The 15,092-nt window shown below is 38.4% G+C and overlaps 3 non-coding genes across 3 annotated transcripts; 2 read left to right on the top strand and 1 right to left on the bottom strand.

Moving 5' to 3' along the window:
- Window positions 1-8,535: 8,535 nt before the first annotated feature.
- On the top strand, window positions 8,536-8,608 carry Trnav-cac (transfer RNA valine (anticodon CAC)). Its single transcript has one exon. It is a non-coding gene; the product is annotated as a tRNA-Val (tRNA).
- A 543-nt stretch (window positions 8,609-9,151) lies between these two features.
- Trnav-aac (transfer RNA valine (anticodon AAC)) lies at window positions 9,152-9,224 on the bottom strand. Its single transcript has one exon. It is a non-coding gene; the product is annotated as a tRNA-Val (tRNA).
- A 670-nt stretch (window positions 9,225-9,894) lies between these two features.
- Trnar-ucu (transfer RNA arginine (anticodon UCU)) lies at window positions 9,895-9,968 on the top strand. The gene has a single exon. It is a non-coding gene; the product is annotated as a tRNA-Arg (tRNA).
- The last annotated feature ends 5,124 nt before the right edge of the window (window positions 9,969-15,092 follow it).

Here is a 15,092-nt window from a genome sequence, read left to right as displayed (position 1 = left end):
AAGGGCATTTCATTTTCAATAAACAATTAATATTAATCATATAGGATTAATTAACAAATAACACATATTGTAGAACATATTGTAGAACATATTTCTTAAGGGTAAAAAACTTTTACATTGCCTAATACTGTGAACAAATGGAGAAACTTTTCCTTCACTGTGCACTGTCAACGTCATATAAGGCAATGGATAAAGACAAACAAAAACATCGAACAAAAGGTTTCCTAACCATTCCGCTCCATTAACCACATGGGCTGAGCTGTAGATCGTTGCAAGAGAGCACATATATTGATGCTCTCGTTGCCATTTTCCAACCTATCACCCTGAAATTTGGAAATTTGAGGTGCTCTTCTTTGTCCAGTGTTGATCGAATTTTTGCTAACTTGCTGAGTAAAATGCCGAAACTAAAATCGTGGAAGGGACGTCCGACTGACATGGCAAATTATACTTCTTCTATAAAGTCAGTGAGGAAAAATTTCTTTCACTTGTAAAATGATTACAATGGTTTGCTGTCCCACAACACGCTTTCCTGCCAGGCACTTAATTGAAACGACGATGATAATGATGATGATGATGATGATGATGATGATGATGATGATGATGATGATGATGATGAGAGGCCCGGGCGACACGTAGAAAATTCTTGTGTAACGCATAGCGGGGACACATTATAATAAAAGCATTAAAATAATTTGAAGTCTTGGTATTTCGTATATTGTTCTAACTACCAGCGAATTCAATTGCTGCCCGAGCAAACGCGCGCAACAACACCCAACATTGTTGGCAGTTGTTGGATAAGGTTGGCGATTGTACTCAAACGGTCCCAACAAGTCTCAACATGTTGGGCATTATGATGACAATGCAAAGGATCCTGTGACGAAATATGTCCGCAATACCTTTCAAACCTAGTGTTTGTTTATCCGCCATTTTACTTGAAATCATCATGGCTGCATTCATACAACGTGGAAAGAAACGAAAATGCGTAGCAGTTATGGTTATAAATGAAATCCTAAACGAAGAAAGCAAAAAAGAAGTGTCGTGGAAAAATTAACGAGAGGCTGGATCAGGCGACAAAACGAAAATGATGGCTTTTCCAATTCAACTTTTTTACTTTGCGTTTGTTTGTTGCTTGAAATGTCCATGGATACGGCGTGCAGTGCGCGTGCGACAGCGTGACTTTGTTGGACGTGCTGTCCAAAGGAACGCAACATTGTTGGGCTACGCTTCGATGATCGCGAAACAAAAGAAATGTTGGGACTTGTTGTCTGAAAAGTTTGACGAATTTCAAACTGGCAACAACATCCAACAAGTCCCAACAACACGCAACATGGTGTTCAAACGCTCCCAACATGTTGGATCCAACAATGTTGCGCTTGTTTGTGCTCGTGTATACCCTGACAGCTGTGCAGTCTATAAATTTTCCAATAGTTGCACCCTCAGCATCCCATAATGTATTAAAACAATAGAAAACAAGATAGAATCAAGATGGTCGCTGTATCGGCAAAAATTAAAGGTCTAGATTCACTGGGAATATTAAAAAATATTTGGGGGGGGGGGGGGGGTGACGCTGACCTAGATTCCTTTTGCTTAACAAGTTAATTTGCATGGCCAACTGTTTTTACTTCTTCATTTCATATTTGGATATCAAACGAGGTATTTTCAACCATGTCTGATCAGTCTTCAGCAAAATAAGTGCGTTTTTTTTGCCTCTGATTACCTCCAAAGCCGTAAAGTATTATGGGTATAGAAAAGTAGAGTTTAGTTTATTTCTGGATTTAATAGGACCATACCTCCAGAACCAGTGCTGAAGCGCAGTATGGCAGCGCGAAGCATTTACGGCTATGCCGGAGATTTCGGCCCCGACACCGCTATCCGAGGATGTACAGACTGATCAGGAAGCTCGGACGAAGCCTAAGGGAGAGGTTAGTCGGCACCTAGAGCGTAGATGATTAACCCCTTTTTGTTTTAGCTTCGCACCAGTGTCCCAAGATGTGCAAAAGGGACAGCATGGTGGTCTTTAGCAAGGGGGGGGGGGGGTCCTACATGGACGCCAGAGACCCGCCGGGGTAATGAGCCCCGCCCCCCATGTAGACCTACACACTACAGATTACTACAATAAACACTAATACAAAAAGATAATCAAAACATCATTTACATATAGAGTATCATCCTGGTCTACCTAGGATTATACTCATCAAAACACTTCATAGGTTATTCAAGCGAACACAACGTTTTCCCTTGCATAAACGTTACACAAGTACAAGTGAAAAGAAGACAAAGAAAACTACTTTTAGGCTGACCAGGTTATAACAGTAATATCCGGAGAAAACTTTCCCAAAACATTCCAGGATCTGTTGAAAAAACGCCTTGATTTTCGACTAACCGAACGTTTAGAGTAACAGAGCAGATGGATATTAAGTCGTTTCACAACCTTTGCTTTAACCACAGAGGCAACAGGGAGAGTACCCTCAAAGCAATACTCATTCCTAGCCAACCACACAAAGTACTTCAACAGATTAAGAAAACAGGAAAAAACAGGTGGAATAATTTGCCGTTCATGATTGTCATATCCAAATAGCATATGACGAGATTGAAGGGATGGCGACAAGGGAGTAACACGCAGAAATAAGGTCTGAGCCCATAGTAACAGTTCTTGCATGAGGTTATATTCAAAGAATAAATGAACTGGAGTTTCCAAAGGATGTCCACAAAAGCATGAAGGATCAGCAATGTTCATACCAAACTTGACAAGTCGATCACAGGTATAGAGCACTCCATGGCAAATCTTCCACGATAGATCACGAACTTGACGATCCAAAGGCATAATGTTCACTTGTGACCATGTGTCTGTCCAATAGAGCTCGCCAAAGATTGGGCGAAATTTCAGAACGCAATTAGGAAGCATAACATTCCTTTCAATGATATTTGAATAAACAGATTTTGTAGTAAGAGATGAGATAGACAATGCACTACCATCAGAGGACCGCAGAATAGCAAAAGTTTTCGATTGAACTGAGAAATGGCCACCGACGTATGCCCAAGCATCTAAAAGTGAGGCATAAAAATCCGGTAGTAAATGAGAAGGATAATATGCAGGATATGAAAGAACAGAACGTAAATCATCACCAAATACTTTCTCCACAAAAAAGGAGAAGAAAGCACACCATTTCGATGGGGACAGGGCCCACCGCTTTATCCACTGACAATGGAGTGCGCGCACCTTTGATTGTATATCAATTAAACCAAACCCGCCTTGAGTGGTGGATTGGAAAAGAACGTTTTGTGACACCAAATGCTTTTTCCCCGACCAAAAAAAATCCAAAGTACACTTGGAAACTTGCGCCAAGACCCAGTTTGGCATGGCTAGTACTGAGGCACAAAACAATAGACCTGCCATGCCAAGTGCATTCAGGACAAGAGCCTTACCAGAATAGGAAAGATTACGATGTTTCCAAGAATCTAGTACACTAGAAAGTTTGTTTAAGCGACCATCCCAATTTGGATGAGAGACATCATCATTTCCTAAACATGTGCCAAGACAAGGAATACTGTCTGAAGACCACTGCAAGTCAATGGGAGGATCACTACGACCTCTCCAAGAGCCTGCCCAAAGCCCTTTAGATTTCTCTTTATTAATCTTAGCCCCAGATGCCTTTTCATATTCCTCATAGATGGAGAAGACAGTGGATATTTCATCGTCATCTGTACATAACAGGGTCGTGTCATCAGCGTATTGGGAAATAAGTGCTGGTTCATAATCAGGGTGCGGAAGAACCAAACCTCTTAAATAGATTGACGCACGGATACGACACGCTAAAGATTCGGCAATCAGTACGTAAAGGGGCGCTGACAGTGGACAGCCTTGTCTTACACCCCTCGATAAATTTATAAAAGGTGTAAAGAAGCCATTTACCAATACCGAAGACTGAGGTCCAGTATAGAACAAGCGTACCCACGAGCAAAAGGAAGGTCCAAACCCCATGCCTTCAAGGACTCTGAGCATGTAAGACCATTCCACCCTGTCAAAAGCTTTTTCCTGATCCAAAGACAATAAGGCCAGAGGTGAATTAGTTATTTTGCCATATGTAACAGCATCTTGAAGAAGCCTGATGTTTTCACCAATAAATCTGCCAGGTACCGAACAGGTCTGGTCAGGAGATACAACATAAGCGATCACTTTTCGTAGACGGCCCGCGATTGATCTTGAAGCTATCTTGTAGTCTGTACATAATAGGGAGATGGGACGCCAGTTTTTCATCAAAAATCTATCTCCCTTTTTATATGAGAGCGTTATAATCCCTCTCCTCTGAGAAACTGATAGTACACCACACCTAAAGGCACAATTAAGTACAGCTACCAGGTCCTTTCCAATGAGATCCCAAAACTTTAGATAAAATTCTTTGGGAAGACCATCAAAACCAGGCGTTTTACCTGACGGCATCCCCTCAAGAGCCTCAAGACATTCCTTCATGGTCAAAGGACCCTCACACACATCTTTCACTTCTAAAGGAATTCTACGTTCCAAGTTAGAAATAAAATCATCTGCAATGGTTTCATCAGTTTCTTGTGAAGTGAATAAACCCTTGTAAAAAGAGAACCAAGCCTGCCTCAAATTCTCAGGATCAGAAACGTATTGATCATTGCTATCTAGAACAAGATCAATCATTTTGTTGGCCCTATTCTTCTTTCCCATACGGAAGAAAAAGGAAGTGGATCTCTCACCCTCTTCAGTCCATTTGGTACGAGCTCTTATTTCTGCCGCCTTGGCTGCCTCTCGATCAAACAATTCTAATTCATTGAGTACACTATGGTATTGATTTAGAAGAGAGAGATCTCCCCCATCTACCAGAACTTTTAATGATCTTGCTTGAGCTTCCAAGGAATGCCTGGATGCCCGTCGTTTGAAAGATAACTTGGAACAAAACCTAGTGGTGGCTTGTTGGATCTTTCTTTTACCTATATCCCACCAAACAAGCAATGACGTACATGACTCTTTCTGAGGTTGCCAGGACTTCCATAAGTCCCTTACGAGCTCCACGTATGCATCATTATCCAAAATACTAACATTGAGTTTCCAAAAATAAGGGCCTCTGGGTGGAACTTCAGGCAATATGAAATCAAGGAAAACAGCAGAGTGATCAGAATGCGGACAAGGTAAAATACTGCACTCAGAAACATGAGGAACAAAACGCAATGGAAGTCCGATCATATCAATGCGGGACGCAGCCATGCCATTAGTACTGATATAAGTAAATTCTTGGGTTCTAGGATGACAGTGCCTCCAAATGTCAATCAAGCGATTTTCATGGAATAAGATGGGAAGGACAGTAACACTGTCATAACTAGCAGGTAGTACAGAATTAAAGGATCGACGATCCAGAATAGGTGTAAAAACCGTATTGAAATCCCCTAAGAGGAGAATGTCAGACGTAGGATCAAGCCTATCATTTACTTGTGTCAAAAAACCATCTCTTTCAGGATTGTGATTGGGAGCATACAGGGAGACGATAGAAACTTTGCAAGAGTCATATTGGACATCTAAATAAGTGAAGCGGCCATTGATACCCGAGTACTGTTTAAGTACAGAAAAGGGAGAGGCACGCTTTAACAAAATTGCAGTACCACCAGAATGCTTTGTGTTGAAATCTCCAAAAGCTAGATAAGGAGAATTATCAAACCAATTATTGAGTTCTTGTTGTGAAATACAGTGAGTTTCTTGGATGCTCACAATATCAGGCGGGCGAGATAAGGAAGACAGCCAAAAAATAAATGTTGTTCTTTTCACATACTCTCGCAGACCATTTATGTTTATAGTGAGAGCCCTCATTTTAAACAAAAATCAACAAGTATTTATGATAGTTTCAATATTCTGAATAACTGCTTATTAATAAACCATCAATTTCAACATTTTCAATAATCATAACATTATTTGTAACATTATTCATATAACACATGACATTACGTAAACAATTCATACTTCAATACAAATCCTTCAATATATGATTAGAAATATAGATAACTATATAAATACGCAAGAAAAATTAGGGTTTCTTTTTAGAACGTTGAGTAATAACCTCCTTTGGATCCACAGATCTTTTGAGGTTACGTAAATTAGTAAAGCAAATGTCCATCCCTTCAGCAGGTTTTTCCTTCGTCGTGTTTTGTTTGACCATATGACTAAATGAAGGAGAGGACAAAGATGTTCCCAAGGAAATTGAAGAGTTAGAATCACACGAAAGAGATAGTACTTCAACATTTTGAAGAGAATCCTGAGAAGAAGGATTAGGAAAAAGCGGTTGCGAAGAAATAACTTCTGAGGAGGAATCCTTTTGCAAAGAAGAACGCAAATCTGTAGGTTCCTGTACAACTTCAGTGATCACACCTGACTGAGATATATTTTCTGTCAACTCTTGAGACTCCTCTGGGAGAGAAAGAGCAGGATGTTGCGGAAAGTCCTGTCCTTCAGGACGATCTATAGCGTAACGAGGGGGTTCAATAAGATCCTTCGAGCAAGCATAAGAATGGTGACCTTGCGCACCACAGCGGTTGCAGACACCTTTTAGGGGACATCTTGTATTTGAATGTCCCCACCAGTTGCATGAGAAACAACATAATGGCTGACTACGGTATCTAATATGAGCAATAAACGGGTCCAAAAGAACACTCGTAGGAATATGCTCATTTAATGTCACAAAAAGCCGTCTATCTCCAGTTTCAAAGCCAAATTTGTCTAAATTTCTCACCACTTGATTTACGCTCCCATATTTTTCAAAGTATTCCTTGATGTCGTCATCCTCCACCTCACAAGGGAGGTTTGAAACCGTCACAACTTGTTGAGGTGATTCAACCCCATTGAAAAAGCAAAAACAGCCCCTAATATAGATTCCTTTCGTAAATAACTGTTCCCTTTGTCTATGAGATTCCTCCTTAAACGTTACTCTACAAGAATAACCTGTATTAGACACCTGAACACATTTTATGGCAGTACGCAATTCGTTTCCAAGAACTTTTCCAATGGCCGCAATAATTTCATCCCTAGTGACCGGCTGTCTAAGCCTCTGTAATTGACGTGGAAGCCCTAATTCTAATGTATTTGGCCTATGTACAGAGAACATATTTGACCAAAAAATAATATACCAAAAATATTAATAATCAGTGCCCTTGAAGGAAATATTCCTAAGTTGTCGAAGTAGGACAAACCTAGGGAATAATCCAACAGGGGGAGGAGGATACAACTCCAGCTCTTGACTTCTTGATTCTTGATTCTTGAGTCTTGAGAATCTTGAGCCTTGAATCTTGAACTGTGAATCTCAGATCTTGGACTTGAATTTCTACACCGACTTGTCAAGAAAAACTTCACCAACTATCGGCAATCGTGAGCTTACTTGCAAAAGATGATGAACCCCTTGCTATGACCAGATGACCCAACGTTTCACCTCTGTCACTGGAAGCTATTAACCTTAAAAGAACTCCTTTCCATGTGGGATGCATGAACTATGACCTGAACTAAAAACAACAACAACAACAACAACAACAACAACAAATCAAGAAAAAATTCCTAATCGATGAAACAGACAGAGGATATTTGGTTTCAAATGAAAACTCTTACCATACAATATATCTCTCATCCATTCAGTCAGCTAGGCTGTTGCTACGCTGTTAGCATTGAGTAAACACAACTCGCGCACTCCAAGCTTTTCGGGCTCGACCCATGGAAACGGATCGACGTCATGAATAACCTTATTATGTCACAGCTTATTATCGTTTTCAATTTTTGAGAAACGTAGATTTTTCAGATTTTTCATTATTCAGTAAAATAATTTATAGTGCGCGCTAGCTCATCATAAATGCACGTGCTGATTGGCTAACGATGACGTATACAAGAGGGTATTCCACGTGGAATGGCATGGAAGATCAGGAGGGATACCATGTTAAGTTTTGCTTTAAAACTTTTATCCTTTAACCCATCAAGCACCACAAATAAACGTGAAAACTACTTGAAAAAACAAAAACAAAGAAAGAAAGACTACTTGATAAAATAAACGATATGTCCCAGAAAATCTAAAAATAAATCTAAGAACAAATGAAATAAGTCAGATATGCCATTATATGACATCTATATCGTCATTTTTTCCATTTTGGACGCGCCCCTTATGCGCCCCCGCCAATACGTCAGCGTCTAAGCGGTATGCTAAATAATCATTCATCGATGTGAGTCTATCGGGTCGAATTTGTGATGATTTCCAAGAGACGCTATGCAAGATATACCCTTTTTTTAAAAGAAAAAAAAGTTGTCGTCGCAAAAGGCGATAGACGATATTAGGTCATTCCGACATGGAAGTGGTTTCGTTTGAATACAAACAACATTGAATCAGTCTCAGCACAACGGTGCATGTTGTTAACGAGAATAAGAAGCAGAAACACAAGTCATTCCAGCTATTCTTGGATCTTGGAATGACCTATTTCCTTTCACTTCTCGCCTATCGCCTATTGCCTATCGCTTTGGGTCATGACAATGTTTCAGTGCTATGAGATGTTTCCGTAGTGTAGTGGTTATCACATGCGCTTCACACGCGCAAGGTCCTGGGTTCGAACCCCAGTGGAAACATTTTTCCAACAGATAATGCATTTCTTATGTCTGTAATAACTAAATATATCATACAAACTAAATATATCATAACATATTTATATAATATATCTATTTTACATAATCTAAAATGAAACCTACAAAAATAACCCAGTGTTTAAAATGTAAGTTATACACGACTAGTCAAAAATGGCCGCCAAACTCGGTTGGGACTAGGGACAATTGAATGCGAGCGAGGTAAGTAAGGCCTCATTAGTAAGCAAAGTCTACTCAGTACAATATTTTGTGTCAAAGTCATTCTCCTTTACTTCAAAAGACGCTTAAAAGAACTCGAATTGTTGAGATGAATGATTATGATACAAAATATCGTACTGAGTAGACTTTGTTTACTAATGAGGCCTTACTTACCTCGCTTGCATTCAATTGTCCCTAGTCCCAACCGAGTTTGGCGGCCATTTTTGAAAGTCGTGCATAGCCAGGACACTTTTCTCTTATATTAGGATATCGTTGAATTCCAATGTCTGTGTTGGTTATGTGGTTCTCAAACGAAATGCAAAAGTTTGCTGTTTCCGCTGGGGCTCGAACCCAGGACCTTGTGCATGTTAGGCACACGTGATAACCACTACACTACGGAAACAGATGCTGTGGAAAAGCCAAAATACTAATTTCATAAATAGCATCGCTGGTCGTTTTGTTTCATATTCGAAGCTAAGACGACGACGAATAAATATAATAAAAATAAGAAAGTAAAGGAAGTAAGAATTGAAAAGATGAAAGATGAAAGTGTAATAAAAGTATGAATACCTAAGCTGAATCTTTTAGCAGGTGTTATTTCGGGTCATTAATATATATTTGTTGGACTGATCATGGTTCATTTATAACTGACAAAAGAAGGTTGTGGCTGATATTTTGGTAAGTAGTTTCAATTGTGTGCATGGCGTAAATTTATTAAAGAGAAACAATAAAGTTCTATTTTCTTGCTTTTAAATCCACTGCTGACTTTTTGAAGCTATTGTTTTGGATAAAACAAAAAAGACCAGTGTAAAAAAAACCATACAAAAGGAAAGCCATGCATTTATAAGATTTCAATAATTTCAGTAATCATTTAAGTACTCAAATATTAATAGTTGAAAATTTATATTGTTTTGAAATAACTATTTTGAGGCGTTGGCTCAGAAAGAGAACTAAAGCCTGACTTATTTGCACGCTGATATATTGCAACTGGCTCTACAGCCGTTTGCCTTATTACCTTGATTTATGCATTGTATTTTTTGAAGATTTTCAAGCAGGGAAATTTATCAATCATAACCTCCGTGGCGCAATGGATTAGCGCGTTGGACTTCTAATTCAAAGGTTGTGGGTTCGAGTCCCACCGGAGGTGATTTATTTTTGCCCTTTCTGCCGAAGCTAAAGGGATAGCATTCCTTTTAGGTAGCGATACATGGCCTATTGTTCATATTCTACCAAATCTACAAAAGTATTTTTACCTTGCAGTTCACTTGAGTCAAACAAGGCTTTTAAAAGTTAGCGTTAAAAGATTCACAACCCAAGATTATATTAGTCTACTTATATATTAGAACTATTACAAAAGTATTCTCTAAGATACACGTTTTCTAAACGTTGTCATCGCCAAAGGCGAGAAGGAGATAGCAGATCAATCCGACATGGAAATGGTTTCGTTGAATGCAAAGAACATGCATTGAATCAGTCATTCCAGCTATTCTTGCAGTGGATCTTGGAATGACCTATCTCCTATTGCTTTTCGCCTATTACCTTTCGCCTTTGGCGATGACAACCTTTTTTGAAACAAATATATATTGCCTTTGTTTCAGGCTAAGGTGACTAATTTAATTGCGAGTAAATTTAGCGATCTTAGCAAGTCACCCGTTTTGCGTCAAAAGTTAAACGCTCAGATATTTCTGAATTTAGCACAAGTAGTGGCTCAAACATTTAGGCTTTTAACGGTAAAACAACAACAACAACAACATAAGCACATTATTATTTTCTTGAATGATAAATTGTACAAAATTAAATAATTGGTCGGCTACCCGCAACTAGTTTTAAGAACTATTCGATTTCAGATCTGATCTTGGTAAATAGGTATCCATAATTCTGTCTGCCGAGTCTCAAAAATGGAATCTTGGGCGCAAGTGGTTGTGCGGCAAAATAGTTCGCAATATAGTGGACTTTCGTATCGAGTTTTCACTGGTTTTACAGGAGCTACTCAGGAGAGGTGTGCAAGGATGTGCAAGCCCTCCCCCTCCCCGCAAATGGGACGACACGTTCTTCGTTGTTGTTGCTTGAATTTATGTTTACCAAAAGACAAAAATGGCGCTCCCCTCATTTCCTAAAATTGACTACTAAGTGTGTGTAAGTGTTAGTAAATATGTGTAAACGTATGTAAGTCTGTGTGTATATGTGTGTAAAGGTAAAGAGTGTTTAAGAGTGTTTAAGAGTGTGTAATTGTGTATAAGTGTGTGTAAGTGTGTGTAAGTGTGTGTAAGTGTGTGTAAGTGTGTGTAAGTGTGTGTAAGTGTGTGTAAGTGTGTGTAAGTGTGTGTAAGTGTGTGTAAGTGTGTGTGTATGTGTGTGTATGTGTGTGTAGTGTGTGTAGTGTGTGTAGTGTGTGTAGTGTGTGTATGTGTGTGTAGCTATGTGTATGTGTGTGTAGTGTGTGTATGTGTGTGTAGTGTGTGTATGTGTGTGTAGTGTGTGTATGTATGTGTAGTGTGTGTAGTGTGTGTATGTGTGTGTATGTGTGTGTAAGTGTGTGTATGTGTGTGTATGTGTGTGTATGTGTGTGTGTATGTGTGTGTATGTATGTGTATATGTGTGTATGTGTGTGTAAGTGTAAGTGTGTGTAAGTGTGTGTAAGTGTGTGTAAGTGTGTGTGTGTATGTGTGTGTGTGTGTGTGTAAGTGTGTGTGTGTGTGTGTAGTGTGTGTAAGTGTGTGTAAGTGTGTGTGTGTATGAGTGTATGTGTGTAAGTGTGTGTAAATGCGCGTAAGTGTGTGTATTTGAGTTTAAGTGAGAGTATGTGTTTGTAAGTGTGTGTAAATGTTTCGTAAGTTGTGAGTAAGTGTGTGTAGGTTTGTGTAAAAGTGTGTGTAAGTGTGAGTAAGTGTGTGTAAGTTTGTGTAAGTGTGTGTAAATGTGTACAAATGTGTGTGTAAGTTTGTGTAAGTGTGTAAGTGTTTGTAAGCACCTGTAAATGTGTGTAAGTGTGTGTGTATGTGTGTTTATATTTGTGTAAATGTGTGTAAGTGTGTGTAAGTGTGTGTAAGTGTGTGTAAGTGTGTGTAAGTGTGTGTGTATGTGTGTGTAAGTGTGTGTAAGTATGTGTAAATGTGTGTAATTGTATGTAAGTGTGTATAGTGTGTGTAAGTGTGTGTAAGTAAATTTAAGCGTGTGTGTATGTACGTGTAAGTATGTGTAACCTGTGTAAGTTAATGTAAGTGCTGTAAGTGTTCGAAAGATTGTGTAAGTTTGTGTAAGTGTGTGTGTATGTATGTGTAACTGTGCTTAAATGTGTGTACGTGTGTGTAGGTGTGTGTAAATGTCCGTAAGTGTATTTAAGTAAGTTTTAGTGTGTGTGTTAGTGTGTGTACGTGTGTGTAAGTTGGTGTAAGTGTGTGTAAGTGTGTGTGTAGGTGTATGTAGGTGTATGTAGGTGTTCGTAAATGTCCGTAAAAGTGTAAGTGTGTGTAAGTTTGTGTAAGTGTGTTTAAGTGTGTTTAAGTGTGTGTGCATGTGCGTGTAAGTTTGTGTAAGTGTGTGAATATTTCTGTGTAACTCTGTGTATGTGTGCTTAAATGTGTGTAAGTGTGTGTAGGTGAGTGTAAATGTCCGTAAGTGTATTTAAGTGTGTGTATTAGTGTGTGTACGGTAGTAAGTTTTTTCATCTTTTCACGGTGTATAATTTACCTACTTTATACATACTGAGATTTTCTTATCAAATTTCCCTGTGTGAAAAACAAGTTCGCGACTTTTTTTTAGCCAATCAGAAAAGCGAAACGATTTGTCACACGTGAAAAAAGCGTTTCGTGCAATCGCAAACCACTGTCGAAGCGAATCGTGTTTTAGCGGTCATCGCGGGTAGCTTTGTCGAGCAGCTTTCAAATACTTTCAGTGTATTCAAGTTGTTCGTAGTTCAAATTAAACTTATCTAATCAAGAGCTAGGAGATATTTGTGAGGATGGCTGAACAATCAAGAAGATTTGTGTCTCTAGACAAACCTATAGAAAGTTTATCGAAGACCAAAAAAAAAAAAAAAAAAAAAAAAAAACAGAAATACTCTGTCAAAACACGAAGAGATGTAAGTTTGCTGACTGAGTTTCTCAACTCCAAAAATGGAAAGAGAAGAGTCGAGAAAATCCTGCCAGAAGAGCTTAATGGGTATATCAGTGAATTGCAGTACTAACTCAAACGAACAACAGAAAAACATGTCTTTGATTCTGAGTGGAAATACTACAAGTACGTCTATAGAAAAAAGACCAGTGTGCAAAGTGCAGTGGGCACCGAGTGCCGTGAATCTTCATTCATGAAAAGTTCTAGTTTCCCTGCAGCAGGTCCATTCAGTGGAGCAGTTTTTCAATGAGGACAGTTTGACATGACAATAAAAACTGAAAACAAGTCGCCGACTTTCACCGATAACTCATTCAAATCAACAGATCGAGTCAACACATTGCTTCATGACGCATCAAGCGTGTGTTTGAATCGTCGCTCTCCGCTTTGACAAACTAAGTTTATAAGACTTCATTGACCTACTGAGTTTGGTTGCTTATTTCGTTATTTTCTAAAGAACGGTTTCATATTTGGTTTAGAATTTAAACGTTTTGCTATTTACTTTGTACCAGATATGTTTTTTGATTTAAATAGTGATATTTTTACATGTAGCAAGCTTTTAGCTTTTCGGAGGAGAATTTTAAAATACAGCAGTTTTGTATTTTTTTAGAGAACCCATTAAAGGTGAATAAATAAAAACAACAAAATCTCAGTATGTATAAAATAAATAAATTACTTCATGGAAAGCACTTTGTACGGGGTTTTCCCACTCGTTGATTTTGTATCTGAAATCTCACTCGTTCGCTTCGCTCACTCGTTCGATTTCAGATACTTAAACAACTCGTGCGAAAATCCCGTACGCGCGCGCTTTCCATGAAGTAATCTCTATTTTCATCATTACTAATACAACATTAATTTAAGGACGATAAAGCTAGTAAACACGTTTTGAAGTAGCTGTATGCCAAGCAATACATTCTTACTATAAGTAAGAAAAAAAGAGAAGAAAATGAAAAAGTTTTTGTTATCGAGATGTTAATGATTAAACACAAGCGTCTCAACACGTTTTCGATGAAAAAAAACCCGAAAACTGATCTTCACTGGTGCGAAAGTAATCATCAAGTAACCGTTAAATGTAGCTTTTTTACAAAACTTAAACTATGCATGTCGTAGCCTCACAAATACGAATACATCAAAATATTTGAGAAAATATTGAGAAATTTAGTCAACTTTATTTATTATTAATTTTCATTAAGCTCGACAAATTTTGACGTCTACTTTAGGAGTACTTTCTTCATTGTGATCGACTGGACGGACCTTTGGGAAATTATATCGGAAATAGAAGGCGCGCGAGAAACTCAATATTTTACGGCAGTTTTGAATCATTTTGTTTGTAGCTCGTGTTATGGAGGACACTGTCTTGATCTCGAGTACGAAACAGTTCATAAAGTTGATTTTTCCCATATTTACTTTCAACTTTCACCTTTGTCTACTGTGGGCTCCCTGTGGTTATACGCATGATAAATGACGTCATAATTTACATTATGATGTCACAGATCTTAAAGTTTTCTAATTTTTGCAAACGTAAAATTTTCATACATTAAAAGTTATTCAATTCTGCTCAATAATTCATCGAAAGACGAAAGTCAATGTTTTGCAACGAAAGTCAAAGCTTCCTCTGAAAGTGTCAAAGAAATATATTCCATGGTAAGAAAAAAACCTTTTAACTAACGCAAGATACTATTTCTATAAATAAACTGAAAACTATTTTTTACAGGCATTGCCTGATCGACTAAGGTCTACCAGGCAGAGGAGCCTTCAAAGAAAAGAAGATGATTCGTCCTGGATTCTCATCATCCTGGGGTTTGCACTTCAAATCATTTTATATGTACCCAGACTTATCCTGTCAGGTGTCGGTAAGTCTATCAAATTTACACTGAAAATACAAAATCCCTTTAAAAAACCTACTCACAGATCTATCTGGCGAACTCACAGTTCGAACCCTGAAACAACCTCTGGGCTGATCTAAGTCAGGGCATGGCTAACTCACATATCAAATTGGAATTTAACCCTCAAATTAAAAGAGATAGAGAGATAATAATATAGGTTTTCCTGGAACTAAGAAGAGACAGACATGCATTTCTTTTTCTTTTCTAGTCTCCCTTCTTGAAGATGTCATTATCTTTTGGTCGTTGGTTCTGCCATCTCTCAGTAAGGTTGTTCC

This window comes from Actinia tenebrosa, unplaced genomic scaffold (genome assembly GCF_029948245.1).
Source record: "Actinia tenebrosa isolate PJP-AT-01 unplaced genomic scaffold, QUT_ActTen_1.0 utg165__unscaffolded, whole genome shotgun sequence".
Classification (NCBI taxonomy): Eukaryota; Metazoa; Cnidaria; class Anthozoa; order Actiniaria; family Actiniidae; genus Actinia; species Actinia tenebrosa.
The sequence above is the reverse complement of the archived record's forward strand: the minus strand, read 5'-3'. Positions and strand labels throughout refer to the sequence as shown.